The sequence below is a fragment of the Neolamprologus brichardi genome, chromosome 22 (genome assembly GCF_056152115.1).
Source record: "Neolamprologus brichardi isolate AB-2024 chromosome 22, ASM5615211v1, whole genome shotgun sequence".
NCBI classification, from domain to species: Eukaryota; Metazoa; Chordata; class Actinopteri; order Cichliformes; family Cichlidae; genus Neolamprologus; species Neolamprologus brichardi.
The window spans coordinates 8,296,527-8,315,400 of NC_142124.1; positions in this window are offsets into that span (position 1 = coordinate 8,296,527).

The window sequence follows — 18,874 nt, forward strand, 5'->3', positions numbered from 1 at the left end:
GCTCATAGGGGGTCATATGATTGTTGGGCTTTTCTCTGTATCTATGAAGCGCCTTGAGGCGACATTTGTTGTGATTTGGCGCTATATAAATAAAATTGAATTGAATTGAATTGGAATAAGGACGGCTGAACTTTGAGGTTTAATTCCTGGCAACAACGAGGAAATTGTTGGCTTGGATGTGAAGGTCTGTTGTCTCTTGCTTTGATGCACACTTTAGAGATGCATGAGATATTAATAATATCAAAACACTCGCAAAACATCACATTGAAACTGATTCTTAGTGGAGAACAGCAAAACAAAAACATTTTTGCAAATTTCAGAGTTAAAAGTTGAGCCGCATCGTACTCAGCAGTCCTAACACCACTGTTTGTTTACTTCAGTGTAGCCTGAATAATTTTCTCAAGCTTTGCATCTACCTCCATCAAGAGGTCCCATATTAATTAATACAACACATTAAGAAAACAAAGAGATAACAGAAGGACTTTTTTTATTATCATTGTTCATTTTGAGTATAAAGTTGAAATTTTAAGATAATTTCAAGTTATGACTTTAATCTTAACTTAAAGTTGACAACGTATTTAGAGAAAAATGCTGAAATGAAAACTCAAGATTACAATTCAAATATTTCCTTCAAATTCATAAAGGTTTGCTCAATCATTCTTCCCTGGAAAACAACAGCTTAAAAATTAATTAAAAGGCCCAAATGACCTCAGCAGTGACTCCCACGATGAGTGTGTGACCACAACAGGAAATGACATTACAATGCAGACTGTATAAAACCAAACACTATGAGCTCACAGACCTGTGTCTTCCTGGCACTGTTTCCTAAACGAATGCAGAGGAAAACCAGCACATCAGGCCAGGTGAGGGCTCGCTGTGGGTATGAGTCATCTCTGTTGTCACGGTTACACAGCATCGTCATTTGTTTGTCTGCCCCTGGCCAGGTCGTTAATTACAGAGCCATTTTGGGATGGCCTCAACAAATCATGTGGGTCAATGTGAATTGCAGACTTTGGTGCCAACAAAGCTTTCATTCAGAGGACTTAATGCAGAGGATGAATGTTTCACCTCGGCTGCAACGAAGGGAAAAACAAGAGAAGAATGAAGAGAAGGAGACGGATGGAAGCAGAGCGTTTATTTTTAACTGTACAGTGACTGAAATATTTTAATTTGAAAAATGTCTCCTCTATTTCTGTTTCTTTAAAAATGCCACTTTTAAGGTGTGAACTCAGAAAGTTCACTCTTTGTCTTGAATAACGTTAGCTGCTATTATGATAATGTTTTATTATGTTAATTATGGTGGCTTTTACTGTTTCTCAAGGAGGACGCCAAGTTATCCATTTACTGTCTATGGATTTACACTCACTGGATTTCTGCTTTTTAATGTAAATATTAAATCAGCCAATCATGTGGCAGTGCCTAAAATATAATAGATGAAAATGAAACAACAGCAAAAATGAATTTTAGGTGAACTTGAACTTCTAAGATTTGTGTGAGGAGGTAGATTAAGTGCAAGCATATGGGAGGAGGTTAATTATAAAATATATCTGTTTCTTTCTGTCACAAATTTGTCAATTTGCCAATTTGTTTGCACTTATAAAGCATTTTTTTCACCATAAAAGACTTAATTTGTAGTTATATGTGATAAAACCAGCAGAAGGCATCGTAAAGTATTTCTTTCTGCTCATTCTTAATTTTTCTTCTTTTGTTCAATCTAAGATTGATAGCATGGCATGGTAGGTGATGGTGAGTGAGCTGGACCAGCTTCAAGTAGAAGCTTCAAGTGTGTCTGTGTGTGTGTGTGTGTGTGTGTGTGTGTGTGTGTGTGTGTGTGTGTGTGTGTGTGTGTGTGTGTGTGTGTGTGTGTGTGTGTGTGTGCGCGCCACAGGCTTAACCCCTGGATTCCCCACATTCCAACCCAAAGTCAGGCACAAGCCTCGCCACCCGTCCATTTAAGGTGATTGACGTTATTTTCTACCATTAGGCACTACTTTGTAATTGACCTCTGACCCCTCACAAGCGACCTGTTGAAACAGCTTTAAACCAGATCGTCTAATCTCCATGGGAAAAGCCCTCGATCTAGACGGAGGGCTCTCAAAGCAATCAACACCTAAAGGTGAAAGATGGGAGCCGGGGTCACTGCCACCGGAGCGCTCTGATCCCGTGTCGGTGAGGGCGATAACCATCATTTTGTTCAGACGCACCGAGCCGCACAAACACACTTTATCAGAAAAAAGTAACTCCTGGTTTCACGTCCAGACTGTTACATGTGCATTTTATTGGTTGAAATACTGGAATCATCACCTGGAGTTTGTGGCTTATTCTCTATAAACTGCAGATTTGATGGATGGTAGTAAAAGTTAAAGAGCATCTGTGTAAAAGAATTTTTAGTTTTGAGTGTCGCTTCATCTTAAATGCAGAAGTGTAGAAGATGCGTTTATTTGACCTTCATAAATTGGACAAATGTGAGAAAACTAATAAAATCAAACAATATTCTTAATAAAACATAACTAATCATTTAAATTAAATCTTATATTTTACACATTTTGCAGTGAAAACTTACAACAATTAAATTGTATTATTATATATAAAGTCAGTTGATTTTCATAAGTAAAAAAAATTAAGCTGCTCACGAAGTTTAGAGCAAATATGTTTCAGATTAGCGTTTGAGCTTAGCATCCATTTTCAAAACTGAAAAATAAAGATTTTTTTTCTAAAACAAATGTTATTGGCTGGTAATACAATAAGAATTAAAGCTAGAAATAAGCTCTGTTTATATATTAATAATAATTACATTTTAAAAAATAATGTATCTATATTTTTTTCTTTAAATTTTCTTCCAAAGTTGTGACTACTTTATGTTTTCTCTCCAGTTTGTTTGTTTTTTGCTGACAAAAACAAATACTGAAAGTTTTTATTTATGTATTATGTTTTTATTTTTTAGTATTTTATTATAGTTTTGGGGAAATAAATTCAGACCATTTTTAAACATATACAGTCACGGTCGACCGTTCATTTGAATGTACTTTAATTAGCTTTAGCAATAATAAAAAGTTGATTTAAATTCCTGTTATTCTAATCTGCTCGTTACATTATCAGCACAAATGTCCTTCTTTGTACATTTTTCAAATGTCAAACAGACTATTAATTTTGTTCACGCCAGTATAATTATTATCCAACACTGAATGTAATCACAAAATCCAATTATTTAATTAAGTTTTTTGCCTTCTTGTCTGTTTTTCTTTGATGCTCTAAGTTCCTGCCGTCCAGCCTCTCTCTGTGTGCACGCTGTGATGAAAGCCTGGTTTCATCTGTAAGCCACTGTTCATATCTGGATTTGGGAGGCACATGGCATGAGAGAGGTCAGCCTTTATGAGCATTAACACCAAGTCAGACGGACCTCCCACCACGCGTGCATTCGTCTAATAAAGCAGGTTTACTTGAGGTCGCTCACTCATCGAGCCTTGATAAACTCATCAGTCAGCTGCAGATTTCTGGAGGTCGGCCCGCAGGCAGCGGCACAATTTCTGGGGCTACTTCATAGTTACAAGCTTCCACTTCAAATCATGGATTTGCTCAGTTTTAATAGCTTTCATTAACAGGATTAAAGGGAACTTTGATCAATTGATTTGATTTGAAATATTGCCTCGCTTTCATCTCTCATCTTTCATCTACAGAAGTAAACTTTATGCGGTCTGGCATCACATGTCTGCAGCCTAAATTGCAATGTGCCGAGGTGTTTCTAAATATGAAGAATAGCACATCATTCTTTTACTAAAACTAAATTAAACACCCGGTCTGCCAATGCTCTCCCTCACTGTTTTGGTTATTTATATTATTCTTATTATTTCATAATCATGGGCTTTGTGTGTGCAGTGTTTTCTTTCCTCTCTTCTCACGCTGCTTTTCTGTCCTTCACTCATACTTACTTTAAAACCTAATAAAACCTGCACACATATCTGCACTCTCTCATAGACGTAAGGACAAAAGAAGTACACTTAGTTAATGTTTTTGTCCCTTATTGTCTTACGTTGCATGACTACATACATATAAGATTTCCTGTGTAAGTTACCCACTTTAAGTTTTTCTCTGTAGAAGAAGAATACAAAGAAGGTTTTTCTCCTCGATGTTTGTCTCATAAGTACATTAAACTACCACAAAAACCCTTTAATCCAACTCATATATAACATACCATATTCACATTCCCAATGCTGCTATACTGCATATATATACATTTGTCTATTCTTACTGTTCATATCTGGACATTGTTATTTTATTATACTGTAGCAACTTAGATCTGTATAATCTTTAAACTTGCTTGCAGTTAGAAGAATAGAATAGCCTTTATTGTCATTGTACAAAGTACAACGAAATTGGAGTGCCACTCCCTTGGTGCAAAATGCAATAATAAATATAAATGTAAAATATAAAAAGTACAATAAAAGGTTACTATGGTTACTATGGTTACTATGGTTACTAACCAGTTACTATGGTTTAGTTGCTGATTGCAGGCCAGTGTGCGTCTAACCACTGAACCTGCACTCAGACGTTCCTCAGGTGGTCCGATTTACCAAGCTGGGAAACTTCGCTGTGTTTTTACGACCAATGAGTTTTCTTGCTCAGTGTTTAAGCATCACTCGCAGCTGTTTGCAGTATTTAATTAACATGGCTGCAACACAAGAATTTGCAATACTAACCCAAATTTTCTTACGGTTAACAATATATTTATTTTCATCTACTTTTTTCTTTTTTCTCAAAATGTCAACTCAAAACTTTTTGAGTTTTTACAACCCGAGTGGACGTTCATGTGAACGTTTCCAGTATGATATTTCATTATCACACATTCTTTTGTATTTCCAAGTTTAATGCTATAGATAAAACAGTTACATTTTACGGCTTCAAGATGGCAGAGCATGCATATTATGTTAGAAAAGATGATGGGAGGTATTTGTGAATGTGATAACAATAAAGCAGCAGCCTTTCACCCCAAACATGAAGAAAGAAAAAAAAGAAAAAGATCAGTTTCACCTTCCTTTAATGTGAGCAGAAACCAGCCTTAATTCCACCCAGGGAAAAGATTGCCTACTTCTTATTATATAAAACCTCATCATCTTCAGAAAGGCTTCACAAATATTTCTCAGTAATCGTTCCCATCATCATGTGGCATTAACCTGTGAAAACTAAACAATATTAGAGTGTTTTTCAAAACAACACAGCTCCTAAACTTATGAAATCAGATGTGTGACAGACTCTGGAGGAAGGCTGGTTCAAGGCTGGATTTTTAGCTGTGTTATTATGAATGTCAACAGGATTTTGAACAAGCTTTTCTTACTTTTGGAACATAACACAGAAGTTCTGGTTTCACTTTGTGCGCTTTGTACCAAAGACTAAAACTCAGGGTACTGTTTCATTTTAACAGCTTGATGAGTAAAAACACACTTTTTATTCTGCTGCAGCTCCCTCCTTCAAACCTACAAAGTGCTTTTTTCCCTTTGCCGACACACGAAATGTTGGGGAAAAGAAAACATAAAAGAAATGGTACCGTTTTAACGACTGACCACATTTCTAACCCTCTGGAAACCAGTTTTCACATCCCCTTCAACCCTCTATCAATGTGGCTCTCATCATCATTACAACCTACAATGCACACTGTATCCATCAGTTCTTCATTATTCTTTCAGTTTTTTATAGTGACATCAGAAACATCTCTGCATCCCATATTTCTGTATATAAATATTGGTTAAATTTGGCACATTCTCAAACAAGGGTCTCAGAACCCATAAAAAACACCGTAGCATGACTGACTCAAGCTGTTTACTTTTGCTGGAAATCTGAATGGACAGGGGTGAAGTGGTCAAACCTGTACTTGTGCTGTTTCCCCACTTTGCAGCTGATTATGCTAATGCTAATGCTAATGCTCATCTCCAGACTGCCAAAGCAGCCTTTCTCATTCAGGAGCTTATCCAGGAAACTCATGAGTAACATTTAGTCCCAATGTGTGTCCTAATGAAGATGCCTGTAAAATGCTCCGTCAATGTGAAGCAGCCACAACCACTGATGACTGCATAGCTGCAGGCTGCACTTATATATGATCTATAAAATATCTATAAAACATAAACTTGCTCTTCTTTTTTTTAAACTAGTATTACCAGTATGACCTTGAAGTTGCTAAACTAATTAAAAATTTTCTTTGTACCAGTTTGTAAACACACTTATTTCTGCTTTAAATTTGGGGGGTTTAACATTTTGGCCTATGGTGACTGGCCATTTTGTTTGAAACCACCCTCTAGTGGTCTTTATAGGAACTGCAGTTTCACACTGATTCAGATCCAGTCTTTTCAAGTAAAACAACCTATTTTAATTTAAAACAATGTTAAAGGGTAGCATGATAAACAAATATGAAAAAAAGATAATTTGTTGTATTTAGGCAAAGACTGGACATAGCACTGCGGGCGAGGAGAGGCAGGATTAACATGATTAGGGTGAGGTCATTCTAAATGCGTCTTTGAATTGTGCTTGTCAGATTTTGCTGTCTTATTTGGAACAAAATGAGCAAAATCAACCCCTCTGTTGCCAGTGAGGAGATGGGCAGTGGAGATTGAGCAGGCAGGTAAATAATTTCCAGAGGAAGATTCCTGTTTCCTCAGAGAAACAGACACAGGACAAAGGATAGTGCAGGTTTATTGGGCAGCTATAAAGCTCCTGAGGATCACCTGGTCACAACTCCACCTGATACTCAAAGATATACTCGTAGAAAGAGATGGATATTGTACAAGAGCACGAAACCCCAAGCATTTTATGGTTTAAAGGGCAGCCATAATTATATCTCCAGCTTACACCTTTTCCAGATCACTTACATAAGTTATAAACTAAGTAATTGCTCTATTACTCTTTTATAATTTCTGTTTTTCTTTCTGTTTCACATGCCCATTATTAAAACATATTACAACCACGGATGGATCTTTTTATCCTTTGTTGATACGCCGCTGAAGACATGCAGATGTCCCCTTATGCATGTTTGCGGTGCGAGTAAAATGCCAATATTAGTATGAATCAACTCTTTGTTAAACCAAACCAGAGACCTGTAATCTTATTTGCAGTCCCACAGATTTACACACTTGCTGTCAACTCTCTAACTCATTTTATATAGCTGTTACATGGTATCAAATCCTTTGTTAAGTATTTTAAGTTGCTGCAGTTTAAATGTAAACCTATAAAACTGATTTCTTTGTCTTCAAAGTGGCCTTGAGCCCAAAATACGTAAGCTTTTCCACTCTGCCCTTTTGTGAATCCATTACTTATTACATGGTCATGTTGAAATGTTAGTAAATGACTTGCTTTTAATTATCTTATAGTTTATCCTCTCTGTTTGGTACATTTGTTAGATTACTAAACGTACCAAGAGCAAGTACAATCTGCTTGTTTTCCCGTCAACACTCCCTCCCCACTTACTTCTTCTTTGTTTTCACTGCTGCATTTTTCTCTGGAGATAAAACCCAGATCCAGCAGTTTATACAGAGTACAATGCTCCTCTATTACATCCGTGACATGCAAAATATTTCCTCTTGAAGTTACCACACGTTTCCTCAAACTGCTTAAAAGCCATAATTGGAAACAGACAGATTGTGCACCTCTGAGTCACAGTAGCCTGAAATATGTTTGAATCCTTATTGTTTTCCTTCTATCTAAGTGAGGAATGGGCATTTTTAGACTTTAATCAAACCTCTCTGGGAAACTTTGAATTCGCTGATTGGAGGGATCTTTCACTTTTTGGTACAGGCTGAATGTTTGGATCTGTGTGTTCCTTAAAGTATGCATGGGAAAGTGCCCCCGCTGGCAGCTCACAGTGGATATTCCCTGTGAATAAATGCATGAATTTATGGCTGTGTGTGTGTGTGTGTGGCATGGCAGCGGGGCTTTTCCGTCTCGTCAATGGAAAACATTAGTGTCATGCCCCCACAAAAACCCACCCGCCACCCCCTCGGCCCCCTTTCGCCTGCTTGTTTAATTCAGTCCATCAACACTTCCTCCTTTAGCCTGTTAGTGTCACACTGCATTTCCTCTACGGCCTCAACCGCACTGGCTCGCCACAATCGGCCCGGTTTTGGGTTTCCCTCAAACGGCAAAGGGCTTCAAAGTCAATAACTGCTTTTCTGATTTTTATTGACCTAAAGACTCAACCCCCCACCCACCCCCACAGTTCTTTAAGGGGAATAAATTACAGTAAGGAGGGAGATTGTGGGTTTGAAAGTGTTTCAAACTCCTGCTGATTGCACCTGCAACTCATTTAACAAGGTGTTCAGACAGGGGGATCCCTGAATATCTGACTTTCATATAGAAGAACAGGCTATACTGTAGTTAAGTTTACATAACTTTGTCCAAATGTCAAATGTTGGACTTGTGCATGAAGGTAATAAAATTCTTCTGTATGATTTTAAAGGGTTCAGTCTGCTTTTATTTTTCACATTTGTACTTTTTTGTTTGCATATATATATATATATATATATATATATATATATATATATATATATATATATATATATATATAAATCAAAAGAGAAGTGCAATGTTTTTCAAATTGCAAACCTCAGCAGGTGCCATCTTGGCTATGTAGAGAAAAGGAAAGCTAGCAAGCTAACAGTTGCAGATTTCTATCATGCACTTGTGTTGCATGTGCTTTGATCCTGTTTTCTGTTTAGGTTCCTTTAATTTTTATCTTCAGTGCAGAAGAATTCAGCATTATTTGATTTTAGAGCCTCTACATGTTGTAGCTTAAATAGCCTCAAAATCTACCAGCTAGCTAGCTAGCTAGCAAAACCCTATTCTAATAGAGGACCTATGAGCAATTAGTTCCTTATACCTCCCCCTTTAGTTATATATTGATGTGTCAAAACCGATAATTAAGGGTACAGGGGAGGTTGTCAAGTACTATCTTTATGGGCAAAAAACTTGAGATTTTGCCCATAATCGAAGTCCCCAGCTCTAAAGTTGATATGAAAGGAGAACCTTGCCATAGAAGCCGGAACGTTTTTTAGAAACCAGGATATAAACATGGTTATTTCTGCTCTAATGTTGCAGTTTTAAATATTAGAGTCTTTGATAGCCTCGCTTTTGGAGTCAGGCTCAAGCGACTGAATTTTGTGGTCGATGAGGCTTCGTTGCTGCTTGATGTAACCACACAGCAGAGTATGCAGTGGAAGGGGAGCCATACATACATAAACCATCATAAAGTTTAACGTGCTTAAACTAAAGATGATGTACATGCATTTTCATATTCTAAGAATTTAGTGCAAGTAAATCCAGTTTAACTGAAATATGGGCAAAACTGATGATGCATCAAATCACATCATTGGGGCATTAAACAGCTGACCCCTGTGATGTTTTACAACAGAAGGCATTTAAAAAAAAATAAAAATATGTGCGTTCCAGTGGAAAGGAGGAGAAAGAACAGACAATCTGTAGGTAATCAACCACCCAATGACTGCCTGTGATCTTTTGGGGGAAATCGACTCACTAATGGCTCGCCTTGTGTCCTGTGTCATTTCCTTTTGATGTGATCGTGCAGTGATGATCAGTGATCTGGCTGTGTGTAGTAAAGAGCTCTCAGCAGGCACTTTTAATTACCGGGGGGACTGATTTTGGCCGCGGAGTCCGCCTCGTCTGGTTTTTATTTCCAACTGCAGACTGACTGTAAAACAACACTGCCAGCGCTGTCACCCAAAACCAAAGCTGCTCATGTACAAAAGCAGCCAGGGCCGTGATTATCATCCTGTGTCGGGCATGTGAGCGACAGCTCCTCTGTTTTTACTTACAACCCCCTCCTGCCCTCCACCTCTTTTTTTCCCTTTCCTTAAAGTATCTTTCTGCACACATAAAAACTGATGTCACACTACATGCTCTATCTTAGACAAATCAGAGCCAGGTGCTTCCGTATGAGAGAGTTCATATTAGAGAGATATTGCAAACATCTGCGTGTTCTGCGTGTCCTCATCATTTAGATCCCTGTGTGACAGTAAAAGGCTGCGGAGAGGAGAAGAAGGGAACACCCGCTAAAAAGTAACTCTGCCAAAAGGCCTGGCTGATGAGGCTCCGCAACAGGGACAGGGAGCTCTCACACACACACATATAGCTGTGTTTACATCTTTTTGGAGAACAATACACTGACTCACGTTAACCTTAACCTTAAGGAAAGACTTCACCCTTTGATTTACTGATGTAGATTACAAGGTCTTACTTTTTGCCCCCATTTTAACCTCATTAAAGAGGCTGATTTACCTCCCAAAGGTCAGCTCATTTATTAAGAGTTCACGCAGCATCTCAGTGTCATCCACGTTATCTCTGGTGCTAACTTACAACAGAAATCCAGCATTACAAGCTGCGGGCGCAGCGTTTGAAACGGTCTGACTGAGAACACAAGACACAAGGAACTAGTTTTATTGATTTTCAACTAAGTCAGAATTTTATTTCACTTATGGTTTCTATTTTTTTCGCTATAGCATATGCTAGAAAATACATTACTGGTGAAACAAGTGATGTGAATTCAAAGCTCACTGCCTCTGTAACTCTTTTCTCCCTTGGTCTTTTTGAGCAAGTTAAGCATGTTATTTTGAATTGCTTTCCATATTGAAACACTCAGAAATCATGCCAAACGCCTGTGCTGCAATGTTCAGAAATGGTCTTCCTTTGCACGTCACCAGCCTCATGAAATTGGTAGTCGTGGCATGACATTGCTAACAGAAACGTGTAGTTTTCCAGTAATACAAAAACGCTGTTTTGCATTTTTAAAGAAAAGTGACTGTGCACCAAAATGTAACAGAAAACTGCATTTTAGATCATTTAGTCCTCTTTCCTTTCCAGAGGGACAAAGGCACCAGTAGTTAGCATCTCCCCATGTCACACCTGACCATCTGCTGGAGGCTTTCATCAGAAGTAGTCAACTATTTGGCTCAAATCTAGTACAGAGTCTGTGGTTGCCCCATGCCCAGCCACCAATTTGGAGGACATAGATATATGCTGATATATCTCCTAGCACCAGCACAAGAGGAAGGGCCTCTTCGTTAGGTGTCAGTCAGCACAGTTTTTTTTTTTACCAGTGCAAGAGTTTTTTTTACTAATTCATATTTGCACAATTCTCACAAGGCAGGCAAGCGATGAAGAAAACCAGGGTTAGGTGTCTTTGGAAGGTGTTTAAAAGACATTCCCTTCTTTCTCATTTGATGATCGGAGCTCCTCTCTAACCCATCAATCCAAAATCTCCCACAGGTGGTTGGTTAGGATTTAATCTATAGCGAATAAAGATGATTGATGATTCACATCATTTCCATGCTCATCAAACCCTTCAGTGACCCCTCGTGCCCTGTGGTCAGGGGTATTTTTATCCTGGAATAAGTTTCTCCCATCAGTTTCAAATGCACTGCTGAGGATCTGTTCCCAGGCTTTTTTATTATTAACATCAACGGGATTTTGAATGAGGCTTTCTTATATTTGGAACAGAGGACGGAAGTTCTGGTTTCACTTCAGCTCTCTGTACTAGGGATTACATTCTGGGTATCTTGGCCCTTGCGGCTTCAATTCAACTATTGCAGAGATCCTAACACCAGTCTACCAGCCGGTCCGCGTATTTGGCCCGAAATGAGGTATCTCAACAATTATTGGATGGATTGCCGTGAAATTCAGTGCAGACATTCATGTTCCCCTGGACATTTAGCTCAAAGCAGCACTGTGGCCTCACTTACTACTGCTGAAGTAACACTAGAAAGACTGTTTCATACTTTAAACTGCTTCCTTTCTTTATGACTTCTCTGACACAGAGCTGTCTGTTTTCTGCCCGAGGATTTATCTAAGCTTCAGCGTCTGAATGATTGCTTAGATTCGATCAAACGTTGGATGGCTGCAAATTTCCTCCAACTCAACGAGGGGAAAACCGAAGTCCTCGTATGCGCCCCTGAGAGGTTTCATTCGCAGATCTATCTCACTTTATGTTAAATCCTCTATCAGGAATTTAGGTGTCACCTTTGACTCGAGTCTCACATTGGATGGGCATGTGAAATCTCTGGTTCGGTCTTGTTTTTATCATTTAAGAAATGTGGCTAGGCTAAGCCCGGTTTTATCTCGCTCTGAACTCGAGATTGCTATACATGCATTTATTTCGTCACGCTTGGATTATTGTAATTTGCTGTTTATGTGTCTAAGTAAAGGTTCTCTAGATCGTCTGCAGGTTGTGCAAAACGCTGCAGCTAGGCTTTTGACAAAATCCTCCAAGTACTCACATGTGACACCGTTATTATCTCAGTTACACTGGCTTCCTGTTAAATTTAGAGTCGATTTTAAGATCCTGGTCTTGACCTACAGAGCTGTGCACGGACTGGCACCAGCCTATATCTTTGATCTGCTACAGCCCTATGTCCCAGCAGGTCTTTGAGGTCATCTGATCAGGGCTTACTTGCTATAAAAAATACTAAGAGGAGGACTAAGGGTGACAGAGCTTTTGCCACTGTGGCCCCGAGACTGTGAAACTCTCTCCCCCAAGCATTAAGAACTGTGGACTCAGTAGCTGCTTTTAAAAAACAACTCAAAACTCACCTTTTTAAAACTGCTTTTGGTTCATTTTTTGCCTGTTTTATTTTCTCTTTTTAAATCTTTTTATGACTTGTAATCTTATGTGCAGCACTTTGTGATTCTGTCTTGAAAGGTGCTATATAAATACAAATGTATTTATTTATTTATTATTTCCCTTCAAAACTCACACTCTCCCATTTTTTCTTTTAGTTTCATCTTTCCTTACTCGTCTGTCACGTTATCTCTGTTCACTTTCCCTCAGTTGTCATCCCATTCTTCTTTCCCTTCCTGCTCTCTGACACACATCTTCTCATTTATTTTCCTTTTCTTGTTCCTTTTCTGTTTCTGTTGCTCCTGCTGTTTGTCTTTCCTTCATGGACACACCCCCTTCTGGCTCACATCCTCTTCCCCTCAGGTGCATCACAGAGATGAAGGATGGTATCGGGACTCTTCCAACGTCTATAAAAACGTAACCAGAATGAGGTGTTGTGGATAACGCGGGTCTTTAAAATGTTAAAAAATGTGGCTCCGTGCCCGCTGCCCTCTCATGAAACCTTCACCCGAGGCCACAGACTGTATAGGAACAGAAAGATCGAGTATGGGAATGCAACGGGAGGTTCCTGTTCAAAGCGCGGAAATATAGCATGTGTATCCAAAGTACATGTGGTGAGAGAGAAGAAATCGAGAGAGGGGTTACAGCGAGGAAAAATGAGAGACAGAGAGGGCTTTGAGCTTTCAGATGGGGAACAGTGGAAGTCACTAAACCAAAGTTATTTTGTTTGAGCCTATAGAGCAGTGACTGCAGGTATTAATGGATGAATACAAACACATTTACATGCTTTAAGTGCCAAATTATTACAATGTGGAGTCCCAAAACTCAAATATTGCTAAGTCCTAAGTCCTAAAAGAGAAGCTAAATGCATATGACAAAAGTTAATCCTCCTGAGACCTGTGAAATTGAAATAATTTTGAGGCATTTGAATTTGAGATCAAAATATGACAATAAGACAAGAGCAACAAAGAAAAAATAATAAAATTAAAGAGTTTTTGAAAAAAACTGTGCTGTAATTAATGTTTTGACAGCTGTTTCTGGTATCGTCAGATATTTTCCCCGGTGTTTGACCCGTGCCTTTTAAATTTAAAGGGAAGCACAGTCAGGAGCAGATTCAACACTTATTCAAATAAAGAGTCATTTAACAACATGGTAAATTAACTTACTAATTTAACTATCAGTATCGTCATTACTGCATAATGTGCAGGAGAAATAAGTTACAATGTTTTAAATAAATTATCTCAAATCTGGAGAACAAAATGTTCACTGCAGTAATTGATTGATGCTACATGTGAGGAGCAGCTTGCACAGCGTAAATCTGTCTGCACACTGTAAATGAAACATGTCATCACACTGAAATACTTGACTTCATCTTTTAACATGGTGTTGATGGACGTCATTGTCCCAAAGATCACGCTCAGTGCACAAACTGATAAAGTGGAGACGCCTTCCAGCTGATGCAGGTTACACCTGATTGTTTTCTATTTGTAACTTTTTCAAATGTGGAAAAAGGAGTTGTTTTTTTCCGACATCAGTGAATTTTTTTTTGTATACTTTATTAATCCCTTGTAGGGAAATTACTCTCTGCATTTAACCCATTCACTTAAATAACAGGACATTCACTGAATGTCCTGTTATTTAACTTCCTGTTAGAACAACTGAAACAGTCATTTATGTTACTTGTCTGAATTATTTTAAAGTGTATTCTGTATGCTTATCACATTTTTTAGTGCTAACCTGAGAGGTTTTCTTGATTTTAAGAAGACACATTTTACAATGCACACCTGTCTGCATAATTGAGCTGCTCCCACCTGTGTAATCCATTTTCTCCAGGTGTGCAACTGGCCAAAGGACCACACTAATTAAATTTCAGTGTTTCAGTATTTGTGCACTCGCTCACTAAAGCCCCAGTAGGCAATATTAATTCCACTATTGTTAAATTAATGTGAGAGTAATTAACTTTAATATGCATGTTTCCAACTGTTCAAAGGTAGTTATTGTATCAGCTGAATATCAATGGAGCTTTGACTCAAGTATTTCATAACTGAATGAAATCAACATGCGTCTAAAGTGGAATTTGCTTAGTTTATAATGTGACATACACTTGCAAAGCTTATGAATCAAAACAGTCAGACACTGAAAAGAAATATAAAAATCACTTTAAGACTTTAGGATGTTACACACCCTTAGTGCCCTTAGTTCCTTATTTCCTTCCTTCTTTCTTCCTCTTCTACCTCTTTCTCAGGTGTGCCAGGTTGAGTAATTGAGGATCACCTTGCCCTCACTCTCCCTCTGGACCAAGCAGCTCTCCTGCATCTTCATCTGATCTGCATCTGAAATTCAGTGAAATTCATCTATGTATAAATACAAATCTTAACAGTGTCTCACTTACAGACAAAATATTTATTTAACTCCAACATTTCAGTCTATCTGAGCTACAGTATATATATATATATATATATATATATATATATATATATATATATATATATATATATATCTCCTACAGAATGTACTTGTTGAAGGTCAGACTGAAAAAAGAAGACTAAAAAGAATTAAATAAACTTAGACTTTTAAACAAAAGTAGAAAAACTTAAATGCAGACTGCAACATAAAACTGCACAAGACACTATACGCTTGTTATGGTGAGTATAAATCTTAAACGCAACCATACATAACCAGTTAAATAATATGTAAGCTTCCACCTTAACCAGCTAGGACAGAATATATAAAAACACAATACATGCATGTTTATTTCAGCAATTTTCCGCTTTTTTAAAAAAATTGTATTTTAAACAGGATTTTGATAAAAATATTTCAAAGATGTTGCTTAAGTTGAAATGTAGTCTTTGAAATGCTGTTGATTAGATACTGAAGGGTATCTAGACCTGAAAAAGCATTAAATTCATGCCCTGTGAGGTCTGAGGAAGAGCAATTCCCAGAGTTTACTTGACCAACAGAAGTGACTTCCCTCTTGTGTCGGGGCTTTGCTGCCATCCGACTCCACAGAAAGGATTTCCCCCATAAAGCCTCTAACAAGCTACGTTTACCAGAGTAAACACAGAGGTCAAGGTGAGAGGACTTTTCACTTCTAAAAGCAAACAAGGGAGGCACGTGCTGGATAATATTTAAGGGGAAAGTATTTTCTCTGTTTTTGCCGGGCTTGTCTGACATTTCTTTGATGTTTTTTTTTTCCCGTACTTCTGTAAATATCTGTTTCCAGATCTCTGTCCTTACCCCTTTTTAACTCTCTGTTCCTCTTGACTGCACTCTGGGCATGTGTGAAACATTTAACATCACAGAAAAGTCAGAAAAAAACATGAGTTCCCACTTATTTCCCCCTTCTCTGATAACAGCAGCTGAATCCTGCACTCGATTTACACCCGTCTTTGTGTCTCCAGCAAATATTTTTCTCCATCTCACAGCAAATCTGCCACAGCGAGACACAGAGCAGAAACGCCTCCTCTTTAGAGACGCTGCATTCCAGTCTTTTGTCCTTCGAGGCTGCTCCGAGCAGCCGCTTCAAACCCGCCTCCCCCTTTTTTTTATATCTCACCTTGTTGTTTGGCGACTGACAGCGAGGCCCTCAGTGAGCATCGCACGCATTCCTTCCCCCTCACCCTCCTCTCTTCCCTCTTAATTGCAGCTCTTTTCTAAGGGGACGTGTACATTGTTTAATATCCGCAGTCCCTGGAGACAATGGGCCACTTGACCTTTGAACCCAGTTAGGGCAAAAGCAGGCTTAATCTGATGTTGAGATCCTCCACCACTATTGTCTGTGAAGCAAAGGACTCAATGTGGCTCTAGACTGAAGCGGGGTCAGTTATTGCGTCCGCACACCAATTTGTTTGTCACATATTGATCCCATCCATTCCCCCTCCCCATCCGACCTCCAGCACAGAGAAACACAGCCCACCCATGGAAGATGGCACTAGTTCCACATGTCTGCTGACCTTGCTTTCACCCTGCAAACTGTCCCTGTCCAGCAGCAGGTACATCTCAGCTCTCTGTGCTGGAACTGAAGCTGAATATGCAACAAATGTCCCCCTAAAGACCCGTGTGTAGTCTGTATTGTGTCAATCTTGGAGCCTTATCTTGTGTATAGAATAAAAAATCTGACATATCTAATTATATAATTAGCTGCTTCTCACTCTATTTGAAGTAATTCATGTATAAACTGGACAACCCATCATGGAAGAGTTAAATATTTATCTTTCTATAACAGAGAAGAAGATGTCTAAACTATTTTCTTTAATTTGAAGTTGGGAAACTAGCAAAGGGGTTTAATATTTTTGCTTATAAATTAGGTAAATAATAATTTAGCAGAGTTATTTGCTGACTATGTGGAAACTTTTCAACCTGGAGAAGTGTACTCAAGCTTTATCAAATAAAATTTAGATGTAAAAAAAGGTTAAAGGGTTGCTGTGAGAGCACTTTATAAAACCTGATAGCACTAAAGCTTACAGGAAAAAGTGATCAAACTATTAAACAGGATTACTGATGAACAGCAGTTTTGGATTTCTCTGGCAAAACACAAACATTTTAGTCTTTTTTTTTTTTCCACTACTAATCTGAATGTTAGATGAAGCCACAACAATGCTAATTTATTTTTATTAGCAAAACACCATAACTGCAAACCATGGACTGTATATACTGGAAATAGTGGCCTCAGCCAAGCTAGAGCATCTTAAAATATAGTTTATTAAGACATTATATATTGTTTGTTTAATGAAAACAAAAACAGCCATTAAAAAAATTATGTTATTACAAAATGTCATATAGTGTAGGCCATAATACTTTTTTAAATACAGCTACCTGTATTGTTACCAGACGTAATCACTTCTTGCCTTCCCTTAACTGTCTTTAACAAAGGATTGAGCTGCTAACTGATTAATTTTTAGCAGCAGTTGTACTTTAAGACAATGGTAAGCTAGGCTGCTGTTCAGTCTTTATGCTAAGCTAACCTGCTACTAGATTATTTTATAGACAGACATGACAGTTACTTTAATTCAAGCTGAGGTTTTTCCTTTAAGTGTAATCAGATCATACTTTCCTTTACACCTGTTGTACAGTTAGCGAGTAGGTGTTTTAGCATGACAAACCCTGTTTTAATTTAGCTAATCTGTAGTTAGCCCAGTTTGTTAACCAGTAATTTGAGCTTTTCTGTTTTCCTTTAAAATATATATATTAATTTAATATTGAAAACATTCATGTATTTCCTTTCTTCTTCTTCTTCTTTTTTTAAAGACAATTGCTACATTAATTTAATTAACATTTTACCAGCATTTGAGTAGTTAATGCTTTATTTTGAAGGTATTGCAAAGTTTGGGGTCAGCAAGAGAATCAACAGCACTCCTGCAGGTGTAGACCAGCTCATATTTGGCTCAATTTGGTTTATGCTACTTTTGCATCTTCCAGGTGCCTCAGTGTCCTTCTGTTACAATGTTGTTTAATTTACTGTTTACAGACTCTGGGCCAATAAAGAGCTGGCATTTTTTACAATACAAAAAAAGTCATGTTAAGAGTAATCACTATAAGCAATGTGGTACTAGCACTAAAACTGTCAAAAATAAATAAATACATTCACAACATCAGCAAGAAAACATTGTAAGTTTTAATGTACATCTTTATACATTTTATATGTTAATTTGGTTAGAATATTTAATGCTGCAAAAATACATTATTCAGGAATTTTTGCTTCATAGAGTAGCACACTTTTATTATAGAAATGAGAGGTTCCAATAAAACACAGTGTGCCACAACACTGTCTCTATCGGTTGTTGTAATATATTATTTTTGGATGCCAGTAAATATTGCAGAGCATAAAGTATGAAAAGTTAAAATGTGCCGCTAAGATAAACACAACACCAAAAATATTTTTTTTTCTTTTTTGTCTCAGTGGATAATTATTTCCTGTTTATATATATACATTAAAAACACTGATAGAAATCTGATATTTAACAATCTGTCACATTTCTTTACAAAAACATTACCCATGTGTGTTTATTTGAGCCTGAACCTCCAGATGTGTGACTTGCGCCGTCTGGAAGTTGTAACAGAACAAAGCGGACAAAGTAAATGCAATAACTTACTCACATGACTTAAATTATTATTTCCATACCAAATATTTACACATGGCACCTTTGACCATCAGTGCATTACAGACAAAGTTATTGCATCTATATAATCATCTTAAACATAAAGCGGTGGGAAACCCCGCGATGGTTTGGATGAAAAGATGTGAACATTGGTCGATCGGAAGAC